This window comes from Cynocephalus volans, chromosome 1 (assembly GCF_027409185.1).
Source record: "Cynocephalus volans isolate mCynVol1 chromosome 1, mCynVol1.pri, whole genome shotgun sequence".
NCBI lineage: Eukaryota > Metazoa > Chordata > Mammalia > Dermoptera > Cynocephalidae > Cynocephalus > Cynocephalus volans.
Window position 1 is genome coordinate 269489285 of NC_084460.1, and position 12358 is coordinate 269501642.

Genomic DNA, 12358 nt, shown 5'->3' on the forward strand with positions numbered 1-12358 from the left:
TCTTCATATCTCTCTGACTGACTTCCTCTTCTACCACTGTCTTCCATTTATAAGGATGCTTTTGATTACATTGGGCCACCCAGATAATCCAGAATAATCTTCAACTCAAGGTCAGATGATTGGCAACTTTAATTCTATCTGCAACCTTAATTACCCTTTGCAATGTAACCTAACATATTCATAGGTTCCAAGGAGCAGGACATTGACATCTTTGAGGAACCATTGTTTTGCTTACCACACTTCCACTAATTTCCCTTATCATAACACTCCTACTCCACAAAATCAAGTAATGGATATAAGAATTCTGTCAGCTTGTAGGTAAATCCATTCTGAAGATGAATTCAGAGGTTGGAAAAATCCTCATAGGGTGGGTTCATATGTCCATTGAACTCACTGTGAGATGAGCCCGGAACAGGACTCCATTTATCACATGGATTCCATAACCCCCATGTGCATTTTGATCCTTTTCATTTGTCAGTATCACCTACAATCCAGTATCCAACAGCCCTTGAAAGATCTGCTTTCCTAAGTGTGCAGTTATCTGGGAAATGACCCTGAGTCCCTTCAGGATGGATTGAGAAAAAAGCTACTGTATATATGTTTGTCCATATCATAGCATATTTTCTGAAAGGAAAATAGCCTACCCTCCAGTGAATGAACTCTGGGTCTGAAAACAGTGTGAGGGACCATGATTTTCTGATGCGGCATTGGTCAACAGATTTCTGCTCATCCACATTGATCTTTCGCTGCATAAATCAAGCAACACCATCACCAGCTGCCCAACTTTCTTGCCCCTAGAAATATCATGGACTATTAGACATCTTCACAGATTCCTACAGGTCAAGGTCTCCTTACTATCATTCCAGCTGTGCTACCCATTATGGAAATTATATTCACCTTGCTTTTGATGGCTAAGTGCTGCCACCTGGCCTCTCATATGCCAGAAGTTTATCTCCACTGATACTAAGTGGCCCATGTCTATAACAACCTCCCATTCCAGCCTTATCCACAAATGACAACAATCATTAGCTCCTCTCATTGTTTTAGTGAAGGGATATCCTCTGGGCACTCCTGGGGAACATAGACAGCTGGGGTTATTTTATATTATGTAATAAATCCATTTAAACATGTCCACATCCTGATCCTTTTGACCCTTTCCTTAATGCTCTGCCAAGGCAGTTCTGGCATCTCCACTTCATTTACTGTAGGCCTTTAGAAAATGGTAGGCTTGAGAGTTAAGGAGCTATTCCTGCATTCCAGTATATTAGGCTTGGCTCCAGAAGTCCTTGCCAGGATGTTAAATCTTGCCTGCACTCATATCAATACACTCTTCCCTATCTAAGCTTATAATCATCCTCTCTGAGCAGCCTCAAGTTACATTCCCAGACATGTTGTCCTGGAACATGTCAGTATACATAAGTTTTTGGTGAATAATTCTTTCTTTTCATAGCATGAGTAGTGCTTCCTACTTGCATCATGCTAAAAATTGACTTTAGTTTTTAGTATAGACCATAGGTTGGCAAACTAGGGCCCATGGGCTGGTCACCTGAAACTGTTGCAAAATTAAGGAACATAGTCACGTCCATTTGTTTGTGTGGTCTGTGGCTGCTTTCATGCTACAATGGCAGAGTTGAATAGTTGCAACAGGAACTATATAGCCTGCAAAGACTAAAATATTCACTATCCGACACTTTAAAAACAAGTTTGCCAATCTCTGGTCTAGATCAGCACTGTCCAATAGAGCTTTCTGGAATAATGGAAATGTTTTATAATCTGCACTGTCCAACATGGTAGCCACTAGCTACATGTGGTTGTTTAGTACTTCAAGTGTGGCTAGTATGGCTGAGGAAAATAATTTTTTATTTCATTTTAATTCTTTTATAGTTGCATATAGCTAGTGGCTATTGGATCAGACAACACAGGTCTAGAAGCAAGGAGCTGCGAAAGGGTAGAGATCCTAAGAAAAACAAACATTGTCTTCAAGGCATTCATCTCAGGTAAGGATTCTGCATGATCTCCAAAAAGTCAAAGGGTGCTTCCCACTAGCCAGCAGGAGAGCATCGCCCCTGCTAGTCCCGAGGGCTCAGAGGACTCTCTGGGCATTGACAGTGCTGAAGCACATTCACCCAGAAGTTCTCATTCGAGGTCCCAAGGTCCTTGCCTTAGTGTAGGAGACACTGGATCTGTGAATTTAGCCTCCTTGTAGTTCTACCACTCTTACATTTAAATCTTGGGACTTATTTTTAGCACAGCCTTCTGGATGCAGGAGATAAGGGTCTCTTTAAACACCACAGAGATGTTCTGACTTTCATATGCCCTGACTGGATAGATTACTGGCCTGACTGTTATTTTCTTTCTTCCTGTGAGTCTTAACAATAGTCAACTAATTCCCAAATCCTCATAATTACTTCTGCCCCTTATCTTTCTAGCACTAGAGCTATTGCACGAGCCAGTACATCCCCTTCCACGTGTTCCCCATTTCAATCCACCATAGGTGAAATCTATGAAACTGTGATGCTATGCAGTTTCATCGTCCCATTTACCAGAGGCCATCGTCCCATTTACTAGCAGTGGGGGCTATTTCATCTCTCCAATCAGCATCACATTCTTAGAGTCTGCTTCCTATAATCATTCCTGGATCAACTCTCTTAGGCTGGGTTCCCCCAGAAGCAGATCCTAAGACAAGGATTTGAGTGCATGTGGTTTATTGAAGAATAATTCCAGGGGAGAGAGATAAGAGAGTGGCAAAGCAAAATAGGAAAGGGTAGGAAGACAATAAACAGTGTGTCAATAAGCAGTTTAACATGGAGGGCATCTGGAGCTCGTCCTGCTGGGACTCCTGGGAAATGGTGTGGAGCACATCTCAGACTTGTCCTTCATTATTGACTGAGTAATACATCCAGTGTGTTAATTCTCTGGCACTGCCACCTACCCTTGCATAGGATAAGATATAACTCTCAGGTGGAGAGTTGTAGGTGCTTGCCATCTTCATATTCAGGAATGGTAAGTTTTGAGGTGATATGGGCAGGGAATTGACAACATCTGCTACAATACTGATTACATAAAAAGCCCACGGGTCCATTATGGTACACAAACAAAGAGGGGTGACCAAAGCAATAAAAAAAGCAAAAGCAAAAAGAAACACACTCACGCACACAACCTCCTTGGTCACCACTGGGGGTAACTTGTATATAATACTTCGCTCTGACAATTGACAACTCAGGGGGAAAATTAAGCATATAACCTAACTTTCCTGTATGAACTGTATGAGTATTTCAGGGTAATCAATTACTATTGGTCAATGAGGTAAGGTTTTTCTTTAAAGAAAATTATTATTTTTCATCATCATTTTGTAGAGGTGAAGTAACATGAAGTATGATTTGCTTTAAAATACTTCAGAATACAGAGGGAGGAATAATAAAACGAGTGTGGAAAAATCTTGATAAATGTCGACTATGGATTGAATCTGCTATATGGAGTTTACTATTATACTATTCTTTTTTTTTTTTTAATGTTTGAAATTTTGTATCGAGAGATAAAGTCCTTCTCTTTCCTATACCCTCCAGCACTATCATTAGCTTTGGGTTGCATACAAATTCTTGTAATCCTGATTACCTATTATTAAGTTAAACAAAGTACTAAATAATGCAGATATTTAGTAGCAAGTGACAGCTTTTTTTCCTAAGATGCAAGTTCCAAATCATGGTGCCATTTCCTACTTTGAACACATTATACCCTTAAAGTTTCCCTAATGAATTAATCCTCTTATATATAGCCAATGCTGTGCTATGAGTTGAACATTTGTCCTTTTTAAAGTTCATATTGAAACTTAATCCCCAATACAATATTTGAAAGGTAGGGCCTTTAAGAGGTGATTGGATCATGACTATGCTCTTATGAATGGATTAATCCATTCACAGATTAATAGGTTAATGGTTTAATAAGTAACCATGGGTGTAAACTGGTAGCTTTATAAGAAGAACAAATGAACACATTAAGAAGTGCTCTTGCCATTTTTGCCATGTGATTGCCTGTGTCGCCAAAGGACTCTGTAGAGAGTCCCACCAAAAAGAAGGCCCTCACCAGATGTGCCTCCAGGATCTTGGACTTCCCAGCCTCCAAAACTGTAAGAAATAAATTTTTATTTCTTATAAATTACCCAGTTTCAGATATTCTGTTATTAGCAACAGAAAACAGACTATCATAGATTGTTATGAAATCTTGTACCCATACATACCTCATAGGTGTGTTGTGTAGATTTAAAAAGCAATGACTATGGAGTTCCCCTCAGAGTGTCTGGCACATGGGGAAGGCACTAAATGTAAACACCCTTCCCACCTTCTTCTCCCCTTCCCAAACCTAAGTAGGAGAAGCTCCTTTTAGTTCCTTCAGAATGTAAATATATTACCTGAGATGGGTACTAAGTTAACTCATTAGCACCCCCAACACATAAGCATAAGATTGCTTTTGTTATCAGTCCCCTTTAATTCTCATGGACTTTTAATAGAGAAGGTCCATAAACCAAAAGCATGGATTCAGCCTCAAATAGCTAAAAAATAGCAGAGCTAGAATTGGAACTGGAATCTTCTGATTCCAAAGTCCAAAGGAGGCTTGCATATCGAAGCCCAGAATGAGAACACTAAAGAACAAGAGAACAGCAGGGTGAGGACTTCTTAAAGAAGGCACAGGAGGTGGAGGCGCCTATCCCTTCATAATGAGGTGGGGCCGAATGGGTACATAGCCCAGGGAGGCTGCTCATAAGTATTCAGGCTGGATCAGCCAGTGCCTGTGCACTAGGTGGAACAGGAGGGACAGAGGACAGGGCGTTAGGAGCTTGGACCCAGGACGGAAAGGGAGAAGTTCAGGGACATATGCATTTCTCTCTGGCAGAGATGCCTATGCACTTCTATGACACATACCTTCGCTTGGCAATAAAGCCCTATTATGTTCTGTTTCTCTGTCCCTCTCTTCCTTTCCTTCCATAGGTCCCATGAAAGATTCTTCTTTCATGGACTAAGAACCTGGATCTGACATCCACTAAAAACAAGGTGGCCCTGGTATGCCTTAGATTTCAGTGTCTGTATCTGTCCTCATCTTATTTACACACTGAACCACATGACAGTCCTCTTGGTGATCTGGAAAGGCCTAAGGTTCCATTCTCAAACGGATTCTCCAGAATATTTATGATTGTGTTGTTTTCATACACTGAGCTAAAAGCACAGTAAGATCTCATTTCAAATTTCCTTAAAAGTAAGTTTAAAATTATAACTACAGAATATGTTATGATTTTGGAAAAATCTAGCTTCGTTTTTACTCTTCTCAACTCCATGCTGTATACGATATTTGTTTTTTACCCCTGGGAAAACTATTGATAATTATGCCTGTTTTGGTCATTTGAAATCTAGGGCACAGTTGAGTTTTAATGGTAAAAGTTAGCCTATTAGTACATTCCTTTCTGTGGAAAACATGTAAAAAAGGAAAGATTCTTATATATTTTGCTGATTTTATAAGTAATTCATATTTGTAGCTTCAAAAATTTAAATGTTAGAGAAGGGTATAAATTAGTGAAGTTTCTTTCAGCATGAACCACAGTGAATAGTTATGTGGCTCTTTCAGACTTTTCATTTTACAGAGTTTACAAACCACTTTCACGTACTTCATCTCATTGAAACGTCACAACAGCAATATTCAATTATAAATGTGAGATTGGGGAAATTGTTTTCCAGTGAACTTTAATAACCTTCTCACAAAAGGGAGTACCATGACTGACTGCCTTCTATTCACATTTGGGCAAACCCAAGCCGGGATTGATTCACTGTGACCTTTCATGCTCAATCCATATAGCAAACAGCAGACGGGGCTGTGCACAGCATTCAATCCAAAATTTGCTAAGCATTTTGCTTCTATCAACTACAGCCTTAGCTAAACACAAAATATTTGCATGGGTAATAGATAAAGATGGAGCAGTCTTCCAGAACAAAACACTGTAAAGGGTGCTTCTTCAAGATAACTAACAAAGAAAAACGGGGAGCTAGCCAGTCTAAACTGTGTCATAATACTGAGTCGAAATTAGAGTAAATTATGATATTTGCTCTCATATAAGTGGGTAGAGATAGACTTATACCAATTACCACTGGATATAAAGTAGCAGTTCTCAAATTAATGGAATAAAACAAGTCCCCCCAGGCTAACAGCATGGTCCTGGGGTTAGCTGCTTAATTAGTGGGCTCTTTGTTCTAATAGATCTTGTAGATAAGATCTTGAAATCAAGTCTAGGTGGGGGAAGAGAGAGTTGGAGAGAGGTTGATGTTTTGGTAAAGGTGGTTGCTATATTTCTAAAGTAGACTAATGGAAAGATAAGGACCTTGATTCCAAAGAGCCAAAACAACCTTATCTCCTGAATTAGTTTGTGTGTAATGAACTGTTTATCTTGGCCCAGGAAGTTGCTTCAAGGAACCCATTAGGATGGCCAAGGACTAGGCATGATTGCATTTCTCTCCTAGGACAAACTGAAGAATCATTAATATTTTTCAGTCTCCATCCATTTTCCACATTGTAACCAAAAGTGTTTACTAGGTAAATTGGCCATCCTTATTATTGCGGCTTTGATGTTTGATGCTTGTTTATTTCCCTTAAACTCTGTGGTATCAACCTGAAGCAGGGGGAAGCAGTGATGCTAGTGGATTTCATTTTCACTGAAACAAAAGGCAGCAACAAATCTCTGAGCTACCTTTCCTCTAAACAAAATGCAGAGTGACTTGAAGTCCTGTGACCTAGCTTGAAGTGTTGTAATGGCCGGGAGAGTGATTCATGTGCTCACAAAACAAACAGCTATCTCTCTAACCCTTCACAGCTCGGGCGGGGCCTCCACCACAGGGCTGCCTTTGGTCTGCTCTGCTGGCTTTGATGAGGAGACTCTGGCAGCCAGTCTAGGAGAAAAAAGGACACTTGGGGAATTTTAAGTGGTTTGGATCAGCAGTTGTCATGTACAATTGATGTTCATTTATATTTCACTAGCCAAAATCTAATGCTGCCCAAAACTGGGAAAGAAATATTTCAAATACTAATCAGGCCCAATCCTGTTTTAATGTAAAAAATGAGCTGTCCTACCTTTTTTCAATCCTAGTCTCAGAAGGGAGATTTAATATTTCCTGACAGTGCTTTAAATACTTTACTGTTCAGGGCCGGCCCCGTGGCGCACTCGGGTGAGTGCAGTGCTGGGAGCACAGCAGTGCTCTCGCCGCGGGTTCGGATCCTATATAAGGATGGCCGGTGCACTCACTGGCTGAGCGCGGTGTGGCCGGTCACAAAAAGACAAAAAAAAAAAAAAAAAAAAAAAACTTTACTGTTCAGACTTCAATGAATCCACAATAATTATATCAGTTAAACCAGCTTGGTTTTTCCAAAGCTGTTTCCAGCTTAGGGTGCTTTTGAACTCCTTATCTTTGCATTCATCCTTTGATATTAGGTTTAACAGAGAAAAGGCCAGTATTCAGATGGATCACCACTTAACCAGTGAACCCATTTACCTGTTGTTGTTTTTCATCTATTCATTCAGTGGTTTACAGTTTCCCAGCCCCCTCCCTTTCCAGGAAGTTTAATTGCATAGAATCTAGGAGCCATATGCTATTCCCGGTGGAAAATGTCAAGGAAGGCCTAGTGGTTTTTAATTCTCAGAAGATCAAGCCATAAAGGCTTCAGTACATTATCATTAAGAACTAACTTAACATTTAGTGACCAATTGAGCTTTTTACAGGAGCTTTTGTCATTTCTATGAAGGAGACAGAAAAATTATCTTTGTTGTACAGATGGAGGAAGTGTGAGATATCACCATAGCGTCATTTTGGGGGTGGGGAAAGTACCAGCTTTTTAGGTAGAAATTAAATCTACCCATCTCTTACTACCCTACCCCCTCAAGAATATCCACTGATTTCATCACAGTTTTGGCTTCAGTCAGTGTGCTCGTTCTTACTGAATCAAACTCCAGCAAAATGAGATCTTCTTGATACACTCTCTTGGCAATATACAGCCTTTATCTCTATAACAATTGAACAAACAAAAGAGCACAGTTGAGAACAATTTTTCTTCAAAATGGCCAAAGACATTTACTAAGCACATTTACTAAACACATTCACTAAACACATTTACAAAAAGCCATAAATCAAGTGTAGAATTAGAAGGCTTCCTCTCTGCATGTGTGGGTGGGGTGGTGAGCCCAGCCCTCTGAGGAACATGGCGTGCTAAACCAGAGGCATGGGGACGGGAGATGTAGACCTTTTATTTCTTCAGATGACCACCGAATCCCCACATCAGAATCTGCCTTAGCTTCTTTCAAAGTATAAACAATGCCACTACAAACCAGTTATCACATTTGGGAATTCTTGTTTTCTCATCATTTTTTGTGTGAAAATAAATTAGAAGTCATGGAGTAGATGCTTATTAATAAAAAAGAAATTATCAAAGAGATGAACATAAATGGTTATGAAATCAGATGATGCCTGCAAAATACAGACAGACATCACAGGGTCAAAACAGAGGAGGGTGATACCAAGACAATGTTTGTTTTGAACTTTCTAGTCAACATTTATCATGCTTTCTCTTAGTTTTCTAATAATCAACTTTACTATTTTACATTTTGTCCCCTATTATAAATCCAAATTTTCACTATTTGATGCTGTTTTTTAATCCTGCCTTACTCCATTTCCATACTACTCCAAGATAAATATCAGCAACTAAATTTGCTCTTTTCATTCTAAGTTGGAACACTTTTGGTCATATTAATAGGCTCACTTAGAAAAGGTTATTTACCTCTTCAGGCAATGAGTCTGGACAGTTTGTAGGATTAACACCAAGTTGGGACGCTGTAAGTTGTAAGACTTTCAAATTTGCGAGTCAGAGGATACCAGGTCTACTTCTGATTTTGCTTTTTATTAATTACATGAACTACTTAATAGGATGTCTGTAATTTAAATCTTTCCTATATTTATAGGAAGTATAAAATTATGAAAATGTCAGCTTACACTTCACCCTAAGGGTGGCATTTGCCCTATCCAAAAATTCACACTGTAGGTGTCATCAGCTAGCCTTCTAATTAGACAGCCCACCCTCCAGAGGTGATTCAGCTATCTTTATCTCCCAGCACCACAAGAGTATTCTTAATTAGCATAATGCATGTTCAAAATGGGTTCTCCTTGGTAAAATTAATGGCTTATCAATTATCACTGGTGATGCTAGAAATAGGGTGAAAATAGTGATATTTAAAACATGGATTATATAAAATATTCTAGACTCCCTCCCTGCTTCCATAAACCGAATATGAATGTAGAAAATCCTATATCCTGTTCCTTTAGGGATATTGTCTGGAGACTGATTTCAGGTTGCTTTTGTGTTTGGCCATTGACCGAGTCTCCAGTTCTCAAGTGGCCTGCTATCTACTATAAAATTAATTGAACCGTGCCTCCAGAAGATGGTCATATCTGCCTCAAATGAACATTACCTGCACCAGTGCAGTTAGAATACCGAAAAGGCCAAGAGCTGAAGTTCATCAAACCTGTAGAATAGGTTGCATGAGCTGTTTTGCGCTCTCCTAATAATAGTTTAATATACATCTATAGGTGTGGCCAAATTTGATCAGAGTTACTTCAGTATAAACTAGTGAAGAAGTTGTGAGGGAGACAGTTGCTCTTCACCCACGTCTAATTATCAGTGGTTAACGTTATCCACAAGATAATCTTTACAACATTACCCTTCACTCAGCCCTTGATCTCTCTTTAGCCCCATCCCAGTTATTCCACTTAGAGGGTAATAATCTCATAGACTTCCAGTGGGATTCAGTGGGATCCAGTGCATGCATGGGGGAACTCAATGCATGCACAGGGCTCTCCTATGTTAGCAGCCACTTTAGGACCCTACGGCTTGGTCTGACTATTGCCTGGTCTTTGTCCCCAAGTCCCAGTCTGTTAGGATTTCTCCTGTTCCCTAGAATTCCCTAGTTTCTCCTAGAAACCGAAGATCCTAGAAGAGTCCTGATCAATACTTCTTGCTAAGTTTATTCATGGGGCCATAATTAAACCCTTTGGTGATCATTCATAAGAACAGAACACAACTATGGATATTCTGGGGGCATGTCATAGGTAGAGGTGATGATGATGATGATGATGATGATGATGATGATGATGATGATGATTGTTAATACAATTTCCACATAGCAAAAACCTATATCGCCATGGATTATGTTTTCCTGCACATAAAATAAAACTCAAAGAATATTGGCTTAAACCAGTAGTGCTCTTTTTCTTTGTATAATAAATTTAGAGTTGGGCAATCTAAAGGTCAATGATGCCATCAGGTACCCAAGGTCTACCTTCTTCCTCTGTCACCATTCATTTGGGGCTCTTGTCCTCATGCTTTCAAAGTGGCTACAGCACCACAGTGGAGGAAGAGAGAGGGAAAAGGGCTTTCACAAAGTAAGGTTTTGCCTTTTTATTCAGGAAAGAAAGTTCTCTCCAGGGAATTCTACTTACATTACATTGGTCAGAGCTGTGTTGTCCTCTAGTGCAAGTGGGGAGGGAGTGGGGACAGAGTAATTTTATGTAACTATGATGAACAAAATGAAATTCTAATCTTAAAGGAAAAAAGAATGGATATTGACAGGCAACTAGTAGGGTTTACCATTCCTACTCTTTACCAGGTACTTTACATATCTATCATCCATAACCTTGCACAGTAGCAATTTTCCACATGATCCACTGAGGTTCAAAGACTTTTAGTAACTTGCCCAAGAATATGACAGATCCATGATTTTAATCTAGGTCAACTTGACTAATAACAATTAATCAAAATAACAGTTAACATTGGTCAAATGCTTGCCATGGGTCAGATATTCCTCTAGGTGCTTTGTATGCATTTATGTAGTTTCCTCCTCATAGAAACCTTCTGAGGAAGATGTTTTTATTGTCTTCATTTATCAGCCTAGGAAATCATGGTATAGAAAAGTTAAGAAACTTGCTTATAATCTGTGTTATAAACCTCTTGAGGTGAAGCTCAAGTTGAACCCAGTTCTGTGACTCCATAGCTCTTGGCCACTCTGATACACAATGTCTGCAAAACCCATCTGCTCAAACTGTGCACACTCTCACTGTCTTACTAGGGTTGTGGAGGCACTAAGAGAACGGGCCAATGGCCAAACACAAATCAGACAACCAATCAGTTCTCCAAATTAGAGGGATTAAACAGAGGGGCCTGAGGATGGAACTGAAGATTCAAGAAATAGCAAGAAAATGAGTAATGTCTGGTATCTACATGTGCCAGAATATGCATTTAGTCTTTTTCCTTGAAGCAAAAGGCCTCTTTCCCTACAACAGTGTGTATTCTTGATAAAGTCACAAGGAAATATCTATCACAGATGATGGCCACTGCTCATTGCCTACCCAGTAACCATTCTCCCATTCTTAGTAACAGAACCCTCATTTTACCAAGGGCAACATTAGGCTCAGTTAAAATGACTCTCATTCCACAGACTTCCTTGCTTCTGCTGGGTGGCCATATGACACAAGGCTGGCCAATGACATATAAGTAAACATAGGCTTGGTTAGGGCTTCCTGCAAAGTTATTGTTTATCACTAAAAAGAAATAAGCCTGTACTCAATTTGGCAGAACATACGCTAAAATTGGAATGATCCAGAGAAGATCAGTGTGGTGCCTGCGCAAGAATGACACACAAATTCATGAAGCATTCCATATTTTGTGCAGTTTGTGAAGGCCATTTGACACTTCGCTCATTAACACCAAGGAAATAACATGACATGAATACACCATGTGGCATCCAATATTGAAACAGTGATTTTTGCTACAACAACAAAGAAAGAAAGAAAGAAAGAAAGACTCAACTGGCTCAGGCATTTGTCTTTTGTCCATGTTTCTTCTTCAAGCCTGGAATGCAGTTGTGATGTCTCGTAGGGCAGCAGCCATCCACAAGCATGAAAATTATTGCCTCACACTAAAGATAGCACAGTGGAAATATAAGCAACCTGAGTCCCTGATAGCATTGTGGAGCCTCCATACCTAAGCTTACTTATCTCTGGACTTGTGACAATATATGAAAAATAAACCCTTATTTAGTTAAGCTACTATAGTTGTGATGTTCTCCCCTTCAATCATGTTAATTCATAGAAGAGTCATCTCCAGCCTAGGACATATCATTGTCGTTGCCCCAGTTTTTACTGCATGGGAGACCAGGTGTGATGTTACTTAATCTGGAAAGAGTAGGCTTATGTCTCTGGTATCTCACACTAAAGAAGACTTCAGGGTAATAAGGTGACATTGTAGAAAGAGAATAGGCTTTGGCAAATCTCATCTT

General features: G+C 39.6%; 1 non-coding gene across 1 annotated transcript; it reads left to right on the forward strand.

Annotated features, from left to right (window-relative positions):
* Nucleotides 1-11639: 11639 nt before the first annotated feature.
* LOC134365401 (U6 spliceosomal RNA) lies at nucleotides 11640-11746 on the forward strand. Its single transcript, XR_010022088.1, has one exon. It is a non-coding gene; the product is annotated as a U6 spliceosomal RNA (small nuclear RNA).
* Nucleotides 11747-12358: the final 612 nt, after the last annotated feature.